Genomic DNA, 16,503 nt, shown 5'->3' on the forward strand with positions numbered 1-16,503 from the left:
CTTTACTTTCAATGCAAAGCAGTCTTCATGTCTTTATGAATGGTCTTCTCGTCTTTATGAATGGTCTTATTGTCCTTGTGCATGGTCTTCTCGTCCTTGGTATGACTATAAATATCTTTGAGTCAACATCTCGGCCTTTGCACCTTTAAAGGAAATCTCCAATTAGCTTCAGATTCTTCATTCATTGGGTGGCTTTCTTCGTGAATCATTTGAATATCTCTGGATCTCCCAATTTTTGACTACATGATTAAGAATTTCTTGCCTCATTATGACCAGCCTTCTTATTAGTCAATCACTTGCGAATAACACCTTTAAATGACATGAAGATGCAAATGCAATAAATCCAAAATAAAAATGGACATAAAACCAAAATGGGTTAGTGCACATAGTATAAACAACAAAATGATGAGTATCATAACAAATAAAACCTACCCTCTCACATGCTGACTACCCAATCATGCTTAGTAGATCCTACCCAACATGATATCTACCCCATGTTTTGTTATTCACAAAAAATCCTAACCACATGATACCTAATTTGCATGCTTGTTCGAGAAAATAAACCTAACCGCATGATTTCTATCTCGCATGCGTTTATTCAAAAAGCGAAAATAAATTAGTCAAAAACTTTTCCTTCTGTACCCTCCTCACGGGACTCCTAAGGTTCAGGTCAGACTTGACCTAAGTTTGGGCTCTATGTTCACTACATGCTGGGTTAGGTTCTAAAGCAAGGGGTCCTCGAATTGTCCTTTGCCGGTGCCCTTGGGCTATCGAACCCTCAATCCTGGCCCATCACAGGCTTTCGAATTGAGTTCAATTCAAAGGGAACACACCTCCTTATGTCCATGCGGAGGTGAATACCATCACGAAGACCATAAGGCGTGAGCTCCAGGAGCGATCCACTATCCCATGCGGAGGTGAAAACCACACGAGGGAGTAGTCTCTCACTCCTACTTAAATAGGACGGAGCGAGGTTTTAGCTCATGTTATGCAAATGCAACTGTGCAGTGTGTGAAGAAAAGCGAAAATAAAACAACACATAATCACAAAACACTCAAAAATCAATCCTCTTTCAACACATAACTAATTTGAAACCAATAGCAAACATATCAGTACAACTATTTATTTGTTAATCAAATTACAAACAAACGATATTAAAACCAAACAGGGGATCAAAAACCAAATTAAATCGAATTTATAACTTTCAATTGCAAAAACAATCAATTAATCGACTATGGGCCTGACTCTCTAAAAAAAGTCCCCAGTGCAGTCGCCAAGCTGTCGAAACCGTCTTTTTCTTAAGAGCGAGATTTTGAAAACCACGTTATTTTTATAATTTCTCTTTGCGATTTTTTAAAAAAAAAACAATGCGATTTTAAAAATCCTATTGTTTCAAAAAATTTGGGATTTCTTAAATAAATACGATTCGAGGAGTCGCCACCAATACTTGATTAGGGTGTGATTGGGCACCCAAAAATGTTGTCATTTTAAATAAAAAAATTATTTTAATTAAAACAACAAATTGAGGTCTACGTTACCAGAAAATGAGTTCGGGATTCGATTACGCGTGGGGAAGGATTAGCACCCCCGCAGCACCTTAAATCGGTACTTAGTTGATTAATTAACGTCTTTGCAATGAAATTTACAAATTCAATTTTAATTTGATTTATGATCCCCAACAAAACAACAACATACGAGTTTCACAATATTTAAAAGCACCAAAATATATTAAATTAAAATTACCTAACCTTTAGAAAGATAAAGAATATTCGATAATTTAAAATTATCGAGACAAGATCTTAGATAAGTTCTAACTATATTTTCTCGAAAAATTTAAATAACCGAATATTTCATTTTCTTTTGTTCCCAAATTTTAAAGTGATGAATCAATTTTTATGTGTCACTAATAGGGTACACTTTTAATTTAAAATTGTCAAAAGTGAATATCTAATCAGTTAAGACAACTCACTTAAAACTATTTTAAATTAAATGGGTATTACCCTTAATCCAATTATATAATTAAGTTAAGTTACCCATATGAAGTTAACATGCAAATTAATTCAAATTTAATCATAAACCTATATGCACCGACTACACACTTGTATAATGCCAAATAATCCAATTTTATAAACAAACAACAATGTAAAAAAGTCATAAAAAATAATAATATATATATATATATATATATATATATATATATGCTTGCATTATTATATATAAAAATATTATAAACATAAAGTCCAACGTAGGTTGTCAAATAAGTTAAATATAATTATAAATGCAAAAGCACTAATACCTAACACAACTAAAATTATATTTACTACTAATCTTTATCCTTATAGCATTAATTAACATACATCATGCGTAAATAAATGGAATAAAGGAAAGGTTAAGGTAAACAAACAGTAACATGCTATTCCAATGCATTATCGTCTTAAAATTAAGGTAAAAACCCGAGACTATTAAATCAACATCAATAATTACCGCTAAACAAAAGCAGGAAACAATCAAGTAATTTACATTCAAATCAATCAAATTTAAATTCAAATTAAATGCGTTGTGAACTGTAAAATAAATCCAAAAATATAAATAAATTAAAGGGCAAACATGTGAATGTAATATATATAAATGCATGAAGAAGTTAAAATAATGAAAGAATATTACTAAAATAATTAATTTACAAATGTCATAACCAAAATTAAATATTGACAAAAAATAACATAATATGTAAAACATTACTAAAATGGCAATTAACAAAATTACAGGCTAAATAATAAATAAAAAAAAGTAACATAAAATTCAGAACAATTTAACGAAGGACCAGAATGAAAGATGTGTTAAATGTAAAGGCACAATAAAAAAATATATATAGTCTGAGGACTAAAATGAATCAAATCAAAACTACTTGGAGTGGTCTCACAGTTTACCCTCAATTCTGCTAGAGACAAATCACCTTAAAACAAAACGCCGCCGTTTTGATGTATTAACTGAAACCTAATATTTAACAAAACCACACTATGCCAAACCTAACAATTTCCCCTTTTCTGCATTGTTCTCTTCCTCTCCACTTCTCTCTTGCTTCGACCGAGAGCCACAAAGGCTCGATTCAACGCAGCTAGACCGACCACGGTCATATAAGGGCTCCGGTAAGGGGCCAAAACCTAATACCCTCGTCTTTCATCCTTCTAGACCGAGACCTCTTAAAATCTACTCAAGACACATTGTTTGGGACTTAACTATCCATCCACTTAACCTCTCAACCACGAGGACCTCCACCCCGACCATGAGAGCTCGCAATACTAAGGTAAGAACTTAAACCTTGTCTATTTCCATTTTTTATTTTAAAATCCCAACCGATGAGAGATAAACCCAATAAACGACATGCAAGGTTCCAAATGACAAAAGGAGTTGACCTATTCCCGGAGACGCGAACTACCCAGACAAAGAGAACCCAACCTATATGTAAGTTCTTTTAACTCTATTTTTATGTTTTAAAAAAATTCATTTATTACGCTTATTAAAAAAATGCATACACTGGAAATCGATAATGCATTCCAAATGAATATGTATCCCGAAAAAAAAACTGTTATTACTCTTGTGGATGATTAATAATTTACTTCGAATGGTCTCGTAAAAAAAATTGATTTCTTTTATATCTTGGAATTACAGTTGGTTACATTGCTTATGAATACCAAATTGGGGATGGAAACCTGAAATTTAAGTTTTTCGAAGGGTAAAGAAAAAACCTCCTTGTTCTTTGCTTTCCTGTTGAAATCCGAGAGCCCTTTTTTTCGAATGGTTCCCCTGTTGTTGATGAAATTCCTTTCGAATGTAATGCTCCCTCTTTTCTTCGTCCTTTTTCTTCGAATGGCCTCCCCCTTTATCTCGTGTTCCTCCTTTTTTTATCAATATTTTCTTCACCGAATTCTTTGTCGCATGTTGAGTTTCTCTGCGTTTGGTAATATTTGGTTGAGCAAGTATTGACTTTGATGCAATTTTCGGTGGCTAATTAATTTTTCCTTGATTCGATGCATTGTTGACTTTGTGGAGATTAGCTCCAACAGTGGCGATGGCTTGAGATATTGGCGTGATTGGTTGCTGTTCATACACATGGATGGGAACACCTCTTGTGCTTAAACTGTTTTATTTTTGGGCTGTTGGATTTTTATTGGGCTCTGAGAATTCTTTATTGTAGAGGGCTTGAACTTTAGGCCTACATAAATAATGTAATTTGTATTAATAATAATAATAATAATAATAATAATAATATAATTAATATTTATAATATTTTTTAAGCCAAGTCAAAAATGGGTGTCTACAGCTGCCCCTCTTTGCGCATTCTTATGTTAACAAGAATAGGACAAAGACGAAAAAGATAATGAGTATAAGACTCGAACAATCAACAATCGTGTCTGCTCCCTATTTCTTCAAAGAGTATAAGACTCGAACAATCTTCATTTACTTCACTACTTTCTTGTGAAGACTTAAGTTTGATTTGCTTCGAAGGCCAAGCCTGATAATCAAACATTATCAATCATTAATGTATGCTTCAGAACATTATACTCACAAATTCAAAGTTCAAGAAAATTTCTAAAATTCGTCTTCATCACGAAAACTTGTCTGAGAGCCCTTAGATACGTGAATCCACTTTGGCTAATCGCTATCATTATTCTTTCGATATCATAAAACTAGTCATGCTTCAATGTCTTCAATATTCCACTATCATTAGGAAACCTATAGACATTTTAAATCATCATGTAATGCTATGATCCTATTCATGCCTAAAATGTATGCAAGTATGCAAATCAATGCATTTTCTTCTTCGAAGGAACACCATCTCCTTTGATTTCAATGGAACTCGGTTTCGTTTCAGGCATAGAGCATTTGACCAGTTCACCCCGGTTGACACTCTCAATACCACAACTTTCGTCTTGACAGGACTTTGACTTCTTTCTTTCTTGAAACCTGTCAGTACCCATGACCAATCTTCTTGATGAATGACAACATCTTTGGGTCATCTATTAATGGCTAGAATTTTCTATGAATTCCCAGCTTTTAGCTTCCCACAACCAAACAAGCTTACATGTTAAGACCATTATTACCTTCAGCATACCTGCATTTTCCAGAACCTTTTGCATAATAATACAAAATGATCTCATGTACCACAAGTTAAGCTATGCGTTTTAACTTTTTCAAAATTCGATGCTTGTAAAAGGGAAATTGAAAAGGAAAAATATCTCTTTATTTATATAAATGAAGAGAATTTTTAGGCAACTACATGGCAAATTTTTGAATTGAAAAACAAAAGGATAGACATCCTCAAACATCAATGACACGAATGCTTTTGAACTGGCACACCATTAGAATGACTCGAGTGTAGCTTCTGTCAAAAGGACTTCCAAAATTGTGATGATGCCTAAGAGTGTGAAGCTTTTCTGAACTCCAAAATTCCCCATTATTGGATGCCCTCGACCAGTATTGAATCTCATGTGCATTCAATTTCTCTCATGGTTGTTTCTATCGAGACTCATTAATCTTTGGTCTCAATCCCGATCACCCACTATTATTGTGTCAGGAGCTCTTTTCCACTTCCCAAAAACAATTCAAAACCTCCACCATGTATGAATTATGAATCTTAAAACTCAAGCCGCCCTTTGCGGGTTTTCAACTTGAGGCCTCCTTTGGTTTCAATACGCCTTTTTCGAGTTTTCATCTTGAACCCTCATTTTTCTTTTTTTCCTTTTTTTCTTATTTGTTTCTTTCTTTTTTTCATCCTTTTCATCTTCAAGCAAAATACCTCTTAACTGAGTCAGAATTCACTAGATAGGGTAATTCTGACCCATCCATCTCAGTTAAGACTAGAGCTCCCCCAGAAAATGCTTTCTTGACAACATATGGTCCTTCCCACTTGGGCATCCATTTCCCTCGGAAATCTTTTTGAATGGGCAATATCCTCCTGAGCACCAAATCTCCTTCGTGGATTTCTCGAGGGCGAACTTTCTTATCGTGTGCTCGTATCATCCGCTTCTAGTACATCTGACCATGATAAATAGCTTTCAATCTCTTTTCTTCAATCAAATTCAATTGGTTGTATCTGCCCTGTACCCATTCTGCCTCATTTAGCTTCACCTCTGACAAAACTCGAAGTGAGGGAATTTCCACTTCAATAGGGAGGACAACTTCCATGCCATAAGCTAAAGAAAATGGAGTTGCCCCAGTCGATGTTCGTACTGAAGTCCGATAGGTAAACAGAGCAAATTGCAACTTCTCATGCCAATCTTTATAAGTCTCTGTCATCTTCTCTATAAGCCTCTTAATGTTTTTATTAGCCGCCTCTGCTGCCCCATTCATCTTTGGGCGATAAATAGTGGAATTATGATGCTTTATCTTGAATTGCTCACAGACAGAGTTCATCATCTTGTTGTTTAAGTTCAATGCATTGTCAGAGATAATCCTCTCCGATAAGCCATATCTAAAGATAATTTCTTTCTTCAAGAACTTACATACAGTTAACTGGGTGACATTTGCATAGGAAGCTGCTTCTACCCATTTGGTGAAGTAATCTATTGCTGCCAAAATGAAGCGATGGCCATTTGATGCTTTCGGCAAAATTTGTCCAATAACATCCATGCCCCACATAGAAAACAGCCACAAAGTTTTCATCACATGCAACGGATCAGGAGGGGTGTACATTCTATCTCCATAAATTTGACACTTGTGACATTTTCAGGCATAATTGATGCAGTCAGTTTCCATAATTGACCAATAATACCCAAATCTCATAATCTGTCTAGCCATTACATGCCCATTAGCATGGGTGCCACATATTCCTTTATGTACTTCTTCAAGGATCATTTGGCTTCTTTAGTGTTCACACACCTTAATAAGACATGATCCATGCTTTTCTTGTATAGGGTCTCACATCGAGCACATACCTGCTGCCATTCTTCTAATGGTCCTTTGTCATTCTCAGTCGCCTGTTCAGGATAACTTTGACACCTTATATATTGTAAGATATCGTAGTACCAAGGCCTTCCATCTTCTTCTTCAACGTTAAAGCAGTGGGCTAGATACTCATAAGCCTTCATCTCAATAGGTCTCATATTTGCATTCTCATTCATCTTAAAACTTGCTGCCAGGGTAGCTAAGGCATCCGCCATTTGATTTTCTTCTATAGGGAGGTAATAGAAAGTCACTTCTCAATTCTTCAATAAGTTCTAGGACTAATTTGCGGTATTCCACCAACTTAGGATTTTGTTTCCCATTCTCCTCTGAGTTGGTAAATTACCAAAGCTGAATCCCCGTATATTTTGAGTATTTTTACTTGAGTTCAAGCATCTTTAAGACCCATAACACATGCCTCATACTCAACCATATTATTTGTACAATCAAAATTAACCCGACTGGTAAAAGGATAATGCTTAATCCGGTGAGACCAAGATTGCCCCAATCCAATGCCCCAGAGCATTTGAAGCACCATCAAAGTTCATCTTCCAGTATTTACCGGTGGCTGCAATTGTTTGTTCCTTCAAAATAACCATTAAATCCTCATCTGGAAAATCGAAGTTCAACGATTCATTCTTCAGAAGCCCTACTTGCAATGAATTCCGCTATGGCACTCCCTTTAACCACCTTCTGGCTTACATACTGGATATCAAATTCGACAACAGGATTTGCCAACTGGCTAATCTTCCAGACAATGCAGGTACACCCATTAGATACTTCAAAGGGTCCAGCTTAGATATGAGCCAAGTAGTGTGAACAATATATACTGCCTAAGCCTTCTGGTAGCCCATACTAAAGCGCAACATAATTTTTCAATTGGTGAGTATCTGGTTTCACATTCGGTGAACTTCTTACTGAGATAATAGATAGCTCTCTCTTTCTTCTCAGTTTGATCAGTTGTCCCAATACACACCCCATTGAATTTTCATAAACCGACAAGTAAAGAATTAAGGTTTGTCCGAGATGAGTGTCGCTAGTATCGGAGTATTTGACAAATATCTCTTTACTGCCTCAAAAGCCTCTTGAATCCTCACTCCACTCTCGTGTTATTCTTCCGTAAAAGGCGAAATATGGGATCACACTTCTCAGTCAACTGTGAGATAAATCGGGCTATATAATTAATCTCCCCAAAAATCCTCGAACCTCTTTCTGTGTTCTTGGGGCAGGCAATCTTGAATGTTTTTACTTTATCGGGATCTATTTCAATTCCTTTTTGGCTCACTACGAATCCCAGCAGCTTTCCGATGTCACCCCAATATACATTTATTCGGGTTTAGCTTTAGTTGGCACTTCTTTAATCTTTGAAATAACTTCCTCAAATTCTTGAGATATTCCTCCTCTGTTTTGGCTTTGATAATCATATCATCTATATAGACTTCAATTTCTTTATGCATCATACCATGAAATAACATCACCATGGCCCTCTGATATGTTGCTCCTGCATTCTTCAATCCAAACGGCATGACTTTATAACAGAATGTTCCCCACATAGTGAAAAATGTTGTTTTCTCCATATCTTCGGGGTGCATTGTAATTTGATTGTAGCCAGAGAATCCATCCATAAATGAGAATAAGGAATTTCCGGTAGTGTTGTCCACCAACGTATCTATATGCGGTAAAGGAAAGTTATCCTTCGGACTAGCTCTATTAAGATCTCTATAGTCGACACACATTCGCACTTTTCCATAGTTCTTCAGCACTGGGAAAATATTTGCTACCCACTCTGGATATTTGGCCACTGTAAGAAAACCGGCATCAAATTGTTTCTTCACTTCTTCTTAATTTTGAGTAGCATCTCCGGTCTCATTCTTCTCAATCTTTGTTGAACGGGCTTACAATCAGGCTTTATCGGCAGTTTATGGACAACCAACTCTGTATCCAAACCTGGCATATCTTCGTACGACCAAGCAAATACATCCTTGAAATCTTGAAGTAATTCTATCAAACTGTCTTCCCTCAACAGATAAAGATACCAATCTTTACTTCTTTTCTATCCTCATCCGTACCCAAATCAAATCTCTGTATACTCTTCGTGAGGCAGAATCAGTTTATCCTCCTGTTCCACCATCTTTAGCAATTCAGAAGGTAGTTCACATCCCTCATCATCACACTTCGATTTCCCTGACATATGGGCATCTCGAAATCAATCTCCGGGTCAGGGTCATCAGCATTTGCATCATTGATATCTGAGTTCCTGAAAGAATAACGAAAGAGAGGATATATATACATATATGCATATGAGAGAATCTTTTCCCATATAAATGGATAGAAAGAAATAATATATACATATACGACCAAGAATGATATGCATGAAAAATGTTTGCCATTTGGGAATTAACAGAACACATCTTTTATTGAAAGCATGTAAAACACACAGCTTAACCCTTTACATCAGATAACTTATTATCCCAGGGTATGAACAATAGGGAAAGGTTTTTAGCATATTACTCTGCAAAAGATTTGTAAACCACAAGCAATTCCTCCGAAGTCCAGTTGTTCAACACAAAGCCCGGTGGCGCAGGGTAAATGCCCGTAGTCCTCATTTCTTCGAACTCTTCATCGATAATGACATTAATGCTTAAATCCTTCAAGGTATTCTCAACTATCACTTTACTGCTTCCCAAAGTCCCTTGAAACATATGCCCTCCTGATACGAAAGTGCTGCTTAATGGTGGAAAGGTCATGGGTTTCCAGCTTGGGTCTCACCAGTCAACCTTGCCTCCTCAATTCTGACTGACTCTTGATGCCCCCCCAGTTTTTCTTTCAAGGTTGGCTGATACCCTAAACCAAACCTATCTATTTTAGCTATAAGGTAAATCAGACCCACAGGTCCTTTAAAATTATTATAAATATTAATTATATTATTATTATTATTATTATTAATACAAATTACATTATTTATATAGGCCTAAAGTTCAAGCCCTCTACAACAAAAGAAATTCTCGGAGCCCAATGCAAGCCCAATAAAAATCCAACAGCCCGAAAATAAAATAGTTTAAGCACAAGAGGTGTTCCCATCCATGTGTATGAGCAGCAACCAATCACGCCAATATCTCAAGCCATCACCACTGTTGGAGCTAATCTACACAAAGTCAACAATGCACCGAATCAAGAAAAATTAATTAGCCACCAAAAATTGCATCAAAGTCAATACTTGCTCAACCAAGTATCACCAAACGCAGAGAAAATCAACATGCAGACAAAGTATTCGATGAAGAAAATATTGATAAAAAAAAGGAGGAACAAGGAGGTTTTTTCTTTACCCTTCGAAAAACTTAAATTTCGGGTTTCCATCCCCAATTTGGTATTCATAAGCAATGTAACCAACTGTAATTCCAAGATATAAAAGAAATCAATTTTTTTACGAGACCATTCGAAGTAAATTATTAATCATCCACAAGAGTAATAACAGTTTTTTTCGAGATACATATTCATTTGGAATGCATTATCGATTTCCAGTGTATGCATTTTTTTAATAAGCGTAATAAATGAATTTTTTTTAAAACATAAAAATAGAGTTAAAAGAACTTAATATAGGTTGGTTTCTCTTTGTCTGGGTAGTTCGCGTCTCGGTAATAGGTCGACTCCTTTTGTCGTTGGAACCTGCATGTCGTTTATTGGGTTTAACTCTCATCGGTTGGGATTTAAAATAAAAACGGAAATAGACAAGGTTTAAGTTCTTACCTTAGTATTATGAGCTCTCATGGTCGGGGTGGAGGTCCTCGTGGTTGAGAGGTTAAGTGGATGGATAGTTAAGTCCCAAACAATGTCTTGAGTAGATTTAAGAGTCCTCGGTCTGGAAGGATGAAAGACGAGGGTATTAGGTTTTGGCCCCTTACCGGAGCCCTTATCTGGTCGTGGTTGATCTGGCGGCGTTGAATCGAGCCTTTGTGGCTCTCGGTCGAAGCAAGAGAGAAGTGGAGAGGAAGAGAACAACGCAGAAAAGGGGAAATTGTTAGGTTGGCAGAGTGTGGTTGTGTTAAATATTAGGTTTCAGTTAACATCAAAACGGCGGCGTTTTGTGTTAAGTGATTTGTCTCTAGCAGAATTGAGGGTAAACTGTGAGACCACTCCAAGTAGTTTTGATTTGATGATTTTAGTCCTCAAACTATATATATATATTTATATGCCTTTACATTTAACACATCTTTCATTCTGGTCCTTCATTAAATTGTTCTGAATTTATGTTACTTTTTTTTATTTATTATTTAGCCTGAATTTTGTTAATTGCCTTTTAGTCATGTTTTACATATGTTATATTTTGTCAATTTAATTTTGGTTATGACATTTGTAAATTAATTATTTTAGTAATATTCTTTCATTATTTACTTCTTCATGCATTATATATATTATATATATATATATTACATTCACATGTTTGCCCTTTAATTATTTGTATTTTTGGATTTATTTTACAGTTCACAACGCATTTAATTTGAATTTAAATTTGATTGATTGAATGTAAATTACTTGATTGTTTCCTGCTTTGTTTAGCGGTAATTATTGATGTTGATTAATAGTATCGGGTTTTTACCTTAATTTTAAGACGATAATGCATTGGAATAGCATGTTACTGTTTGTTTACCTTAACCTTTCTTTATTCCATTTATTTACGCATGATGTATGTTAATTAATGCTATAGGGATAAAGATTAGTAATAAATATATATAATATATATTACATTCACTGTTTGCCCTTTAATTTATTTGTATTTTTGGATTTATTTTACAGTTCACAACGCATTTAATTTGAATTTAAATTTGATTGATTTGAATGTAAATTACTTGATTGTTTCCTGCTTTTGTTTAGCGGTAAATGATGTTGATTAATAGTCTCGGGTTTTTACCTTAATTTTAAGACGATAATGCATTGGAATAGCATGTTACTGTTTGTTTACCTTAACCTTTTCTTTATCCATTTATTTCGCATGATGTATGTTAATTAATGCTATAGGGATAAAGATTAGTAATAAATAATTTTAGTTGTGTTAGGTATAGTGCTTTATATTTATATTATATTTAATTTATTTGACACCTACGTTGGACTTTATGTTTATGATATTTTATCTATAATAATGCAAGCATATATATATATATATATATATTATATATATATATATATATATATATATATATATATATTAATTGAATGTTAGTTATTAGTATTTGACTTTTATTACATTGTTGTTTGTTTATAAAATTGGATTATTTGGCATTATACAAGTGTGTAGTCGGTGCATATAGGTTTATGATTAAATTTGAATTAATTTGCATGTTAACTTCGTATGTGTAACTTAACTTAATTATATAATTAGATTAAGGGTAATATTTTTTTAATTTAAAATGGTTTTAAGTGGGTTGTCTTAACTGATTAGATATCCGCTTTTGACAATTTTAAATTAAAAGTGTATCTCATTAGTGACACCTAAAAATTGATTCATCACTTTAAAATTCGGAAACGAAAGAAAATGAAATATTCGGTTATTCAAATTTTTCTAGAAAAGGTAGTTAGAACTTATCTAAGATCTTGTCTCGATATTTTTAAATATCGATATTCTTTATTTCTAAACGTAGGTAATTTTAATTTAATCTATTTTGGTGCTTTAAATATTGTAAAACTCGTATGTGTTATTTTGTTGGGGATCATAAATCAAATTAAAATTGAATTTGTAAATTTCATTGCAAAGACGTTAATTAATCAATTAGGTACCGATTTAAGGCGCTGTGGGGGTGCTAATCCTTCCCCACGCGTAATCGACTCTCGAACTCATTTTCTGGTAACGCAGACCTCAATTTGTTATTTTAATTAAAATAATTTTTTTATTTAAAATGACAACATTTGTGGGTGCCCAATCACACTCTAATCAAGTAGTGGTGGCGACTCCTCGAATCGTATTTATTTAAAAAATCTCAAATTTTTTGAAACAAGAGATTTTTTAAAATCGCATTATTTTTTTTAAAAAAAATCGCAAAGAAAAATTAAAAATGACGTTGTTTTAAAAATCTCGCTATTAAGAAAAAGATTTTTAATTTGATCTTAACAAAAATCAAGTATGATTCCAAAGAGTCACCAAGCTGTCGAAACGGTTTTTTTATAGAGGGAAAGATTTTGAAAACCACACCAATTTAAAAAAAATATGTGATTTGAAATCTCTCTCGTTTCGAAAATTTGGAAATTCTTTTAACGAAAAAAACAAATATAGTTCGAGGAGTCGCCACCAATATTTGATTAGGTGTGATTGGACACCCAAAACGTTGTCATTTTAAACAAAATTAATTTAATTATACAAAACCAATAGTGGTCTCATTACCAGAAATTTGATTATTTAAAAATATTGAGACTAATCTTTACGTAAGTTCTAACGATCTTTTCTCAACAAATTTAAATAGTCAAATATTTCTTTTCTTTCATTCCCAAATTTTAAGGTGATGAATCAATTTTTAGGTGTCACTAATGATATACCTCTTAATTTAAAATCGACAAAGCGGATATCTAATCAGTTAAGACAATCCACTTAAAACAATTTTAAATTAAAAGGGTATTACCCTTACTCCAATTATATAATTTCGTTAAGTCATGTACATGAGGAATCATACAAACTCAGCGCTACTAATTAATAAAATGATACAAACATTTCAAAGCAAACTGTAAATAATGAAAAAATTAACGAGGTTAAAACCAATAAAGCTTAGGGTTTAATGAGAAATATATATTCTAATAATGTTCATGATGTTAATTTGTTTTAATAAAAGCAAAATCATATCTATTACTTAGTATAAATATCCTTGGACTACGTCCACGTGAATGCTAATGATACACCGAACTGAACTTTCATCATTTTTTTCTTTCATTTCAAAAGCCACATAATATTTAGTCATGATGCTAACGATATCCACATAATATTTACGTGTTAATATTAAAACAACGAACATAAAACTGCAATACATTTCCATATATATAGATTTATATGGTAAGATTATGTCCAATATGGTAATAAATATCCACTACAAATATAAATGTGCATGAAGAAGATGACAATATAATAATTGAAACAAAATATAAGAAGTTAAAATTATGAACACAACAATATCAAATTCAGGACTGAAATACAAGACTAAAAACAAATTAAAGGACTTGAATGGAATACTACAAAGGTCAAAGGATTAGTCATAGAATTTACCCATCCCTTTGCAAAACACGGGTTGACTTGCAGGATGAAACACTGCCATTTTGTTATCAGCTGAAACGATGACGCATGGTTCATTGCAGATATACAAATTTAGGGTAAAATTCTTAACTTTCACTCTTAACATCCCTCAGCGCCGTTTCTCACTTATCCCTCTCTACTCCTCTTCGGCCAAAACGAGGGCCAACGTTCTTTCTCTCCTTTTACCTTATTTGAAGAGAAGATGGAGACCATGGCCACCAACAACCAAGGCCTTGCTTTGGGTTGTCCGATGAAGACTAAACGCGCGAAGGAAAAAGTTCGAAGCTCTCTTGGTGTCAGGACCTCCACGAACCAGGTTATACTGGTGACTCGCTGCCTTCCCTTTCAATCGAGACCCGAAGTAACCCTCACACCATTTGTTGGATATATACCCCTTCGATCGACACCACAAAAAATCCTTTCCGACAAGGACTCAAACGACAAAGCACCAACGAAACCCGACCCCCTTAGGTAAATAAATCTTCACTTAGACCCTTACTCTCTGTGATGTTTCTTTTGCATGGAATAAAAAGATTGAAAATGGAATATTTTTCTTCAATTAAGACGAAGAACCACTAAGCTTTTCCATTCCGATTGGCTTCGATGAAGATACACGCTTCGGCCAAGAGATAAACTGCTCTCTCTTTTTATTTTCTTGGTTCCAAATGCTTGCTTAGCTTAGTGTGAGTTTTTATGAAATAAATAAAATGGAAATATTTCTGTTACCGAAGAAAAAAAACATAAACTTCTTTGTATTGCTTGGGAAAAATGGGGGGAAGATCCCGATTACATTATTTCTTCAGCTATTGGGAGCAGAACCTCCTTTCTTTTCATGTCATTTTTTTGCTCTCCCTTTTTTTTTCTTGTTTGCCAATGGTCCTCCGATTTTATCTCTATTTTCTTCACCAAATTCCTTGTCATTTGCCTGTTAATTTCTTCTGTTGATAGTATAATGACATGTATAGGTGAAATCATTCCCTGATTTTCGGGATTAGGTGCATTCAGTTTCGATTTTCAGTAGCTTTTCGGTGGGTTATTAATTCTTTGTTGACTTTGTTTGTAGGTTTGGTGATGAAAAAAAGATGGCTTGGCGTGAGCTGGTGTGCGGCGCTGGCAGCTTGCTTCACTGGGTCGGGTCACTAGATCGGGTCGGATCCTGAGTTTTGTAATGGACTCTGGGACTTGTTGTATTTGGCCTGCATGTAAATTAATAATAATTAATAATATAATAATAATATTTATAATATTTTTTAAGTCTGGTTAAAACCGAGTGTCTACAATCTAGTTGGGATCACATCAGGAAGTTTTTCAGACTTGGTTATGGCCGGAGAAATATCGGTCTCATAAAGCAAAGTAAAATTAAAGATGAAGAGGCCAGTAGGAAACATCCTATGGGAGAAAATAGAGAGATTAACAATATCAACCATGTTAGTAAAGTTACAATCTCCAAACCAAAATCAATTGCAGTTGTACCGTCAGGTATTTCTAAACAATATTCTAAAAGGGAATATTTCGATCCTATTCCTATGACATACAAAGAGCTTTACAGCACTTCTTGACACCTTGTAGTATCACCATATCCGATCACCATATCCGTTGGAACCCATAAGCCTCCATCACCCAAGTTTTATGATGAGAATACTCATTGTGAATATCATGGCGGTGTCCCAGGAATACTATTGAGAACTATTACGCATCAAGAGAGTCGTGCAGAGATGTGTAACCAGACTGGATCGACTTCAACAACTTGGGGGCATCCAAGTGAAAAAAATCATTCATCATTTGAGGCATTTTGTTGAATTTGTTTTTTTTTTTTCATTTTTTCCAAGTTTTCTGTAAAGAAATTTGAATAGATTTATGTTACTGTAAAGATGAGCAAACGAATCAAATTTGCAAACTTGCAATTCTTTTTAATATCAGCTATAATAAAAAACTCTGTAAATGATTCAGAGTTACAGATCTTGACAAAGTAACAAAACAAAGACTTACTCCGAAAGGCTCGAGCACCACATATTTCCCCTACAAAACTGATATAGCCTTCTTCTCGTAAAAGAATGAAAAGAGGCTTGGTATTTAGATGTGCATAGTGCGAAAACAGGGGGCATCTTTTGCATATGACATTTATATATTTTTTGTTTAAGACGTTCAGTGATGATAATAATCTTCACAGATAGAATAGTCAAGTAGGTGAATCTAGTTTAGGTTAGTTGTTTGGAAATTAAAGTTTGGAAATTAAACTCTAAAGATGAGATTCCTTGACTTTCAAAACACCTAGACTATAACAGGTTCTT

This window comes from Hibiscus syriacus, unplaced genomic scaffold, assembly GCF_006381635.1.
Source record: "Hibiscus syriacus cultivar Baekdansim isolate YM2019G1 unplaced genomic scaffold, ASM638163v2 tig00116937_pilon, whole genome shotgun sequence".
Lineage (NCBI taxonomy): Eukaryota > Viridiplantae > Streptophyta > Magnoliopsida > Malvales > Malvaceae > Hibiscus > Hibiscus syriacus.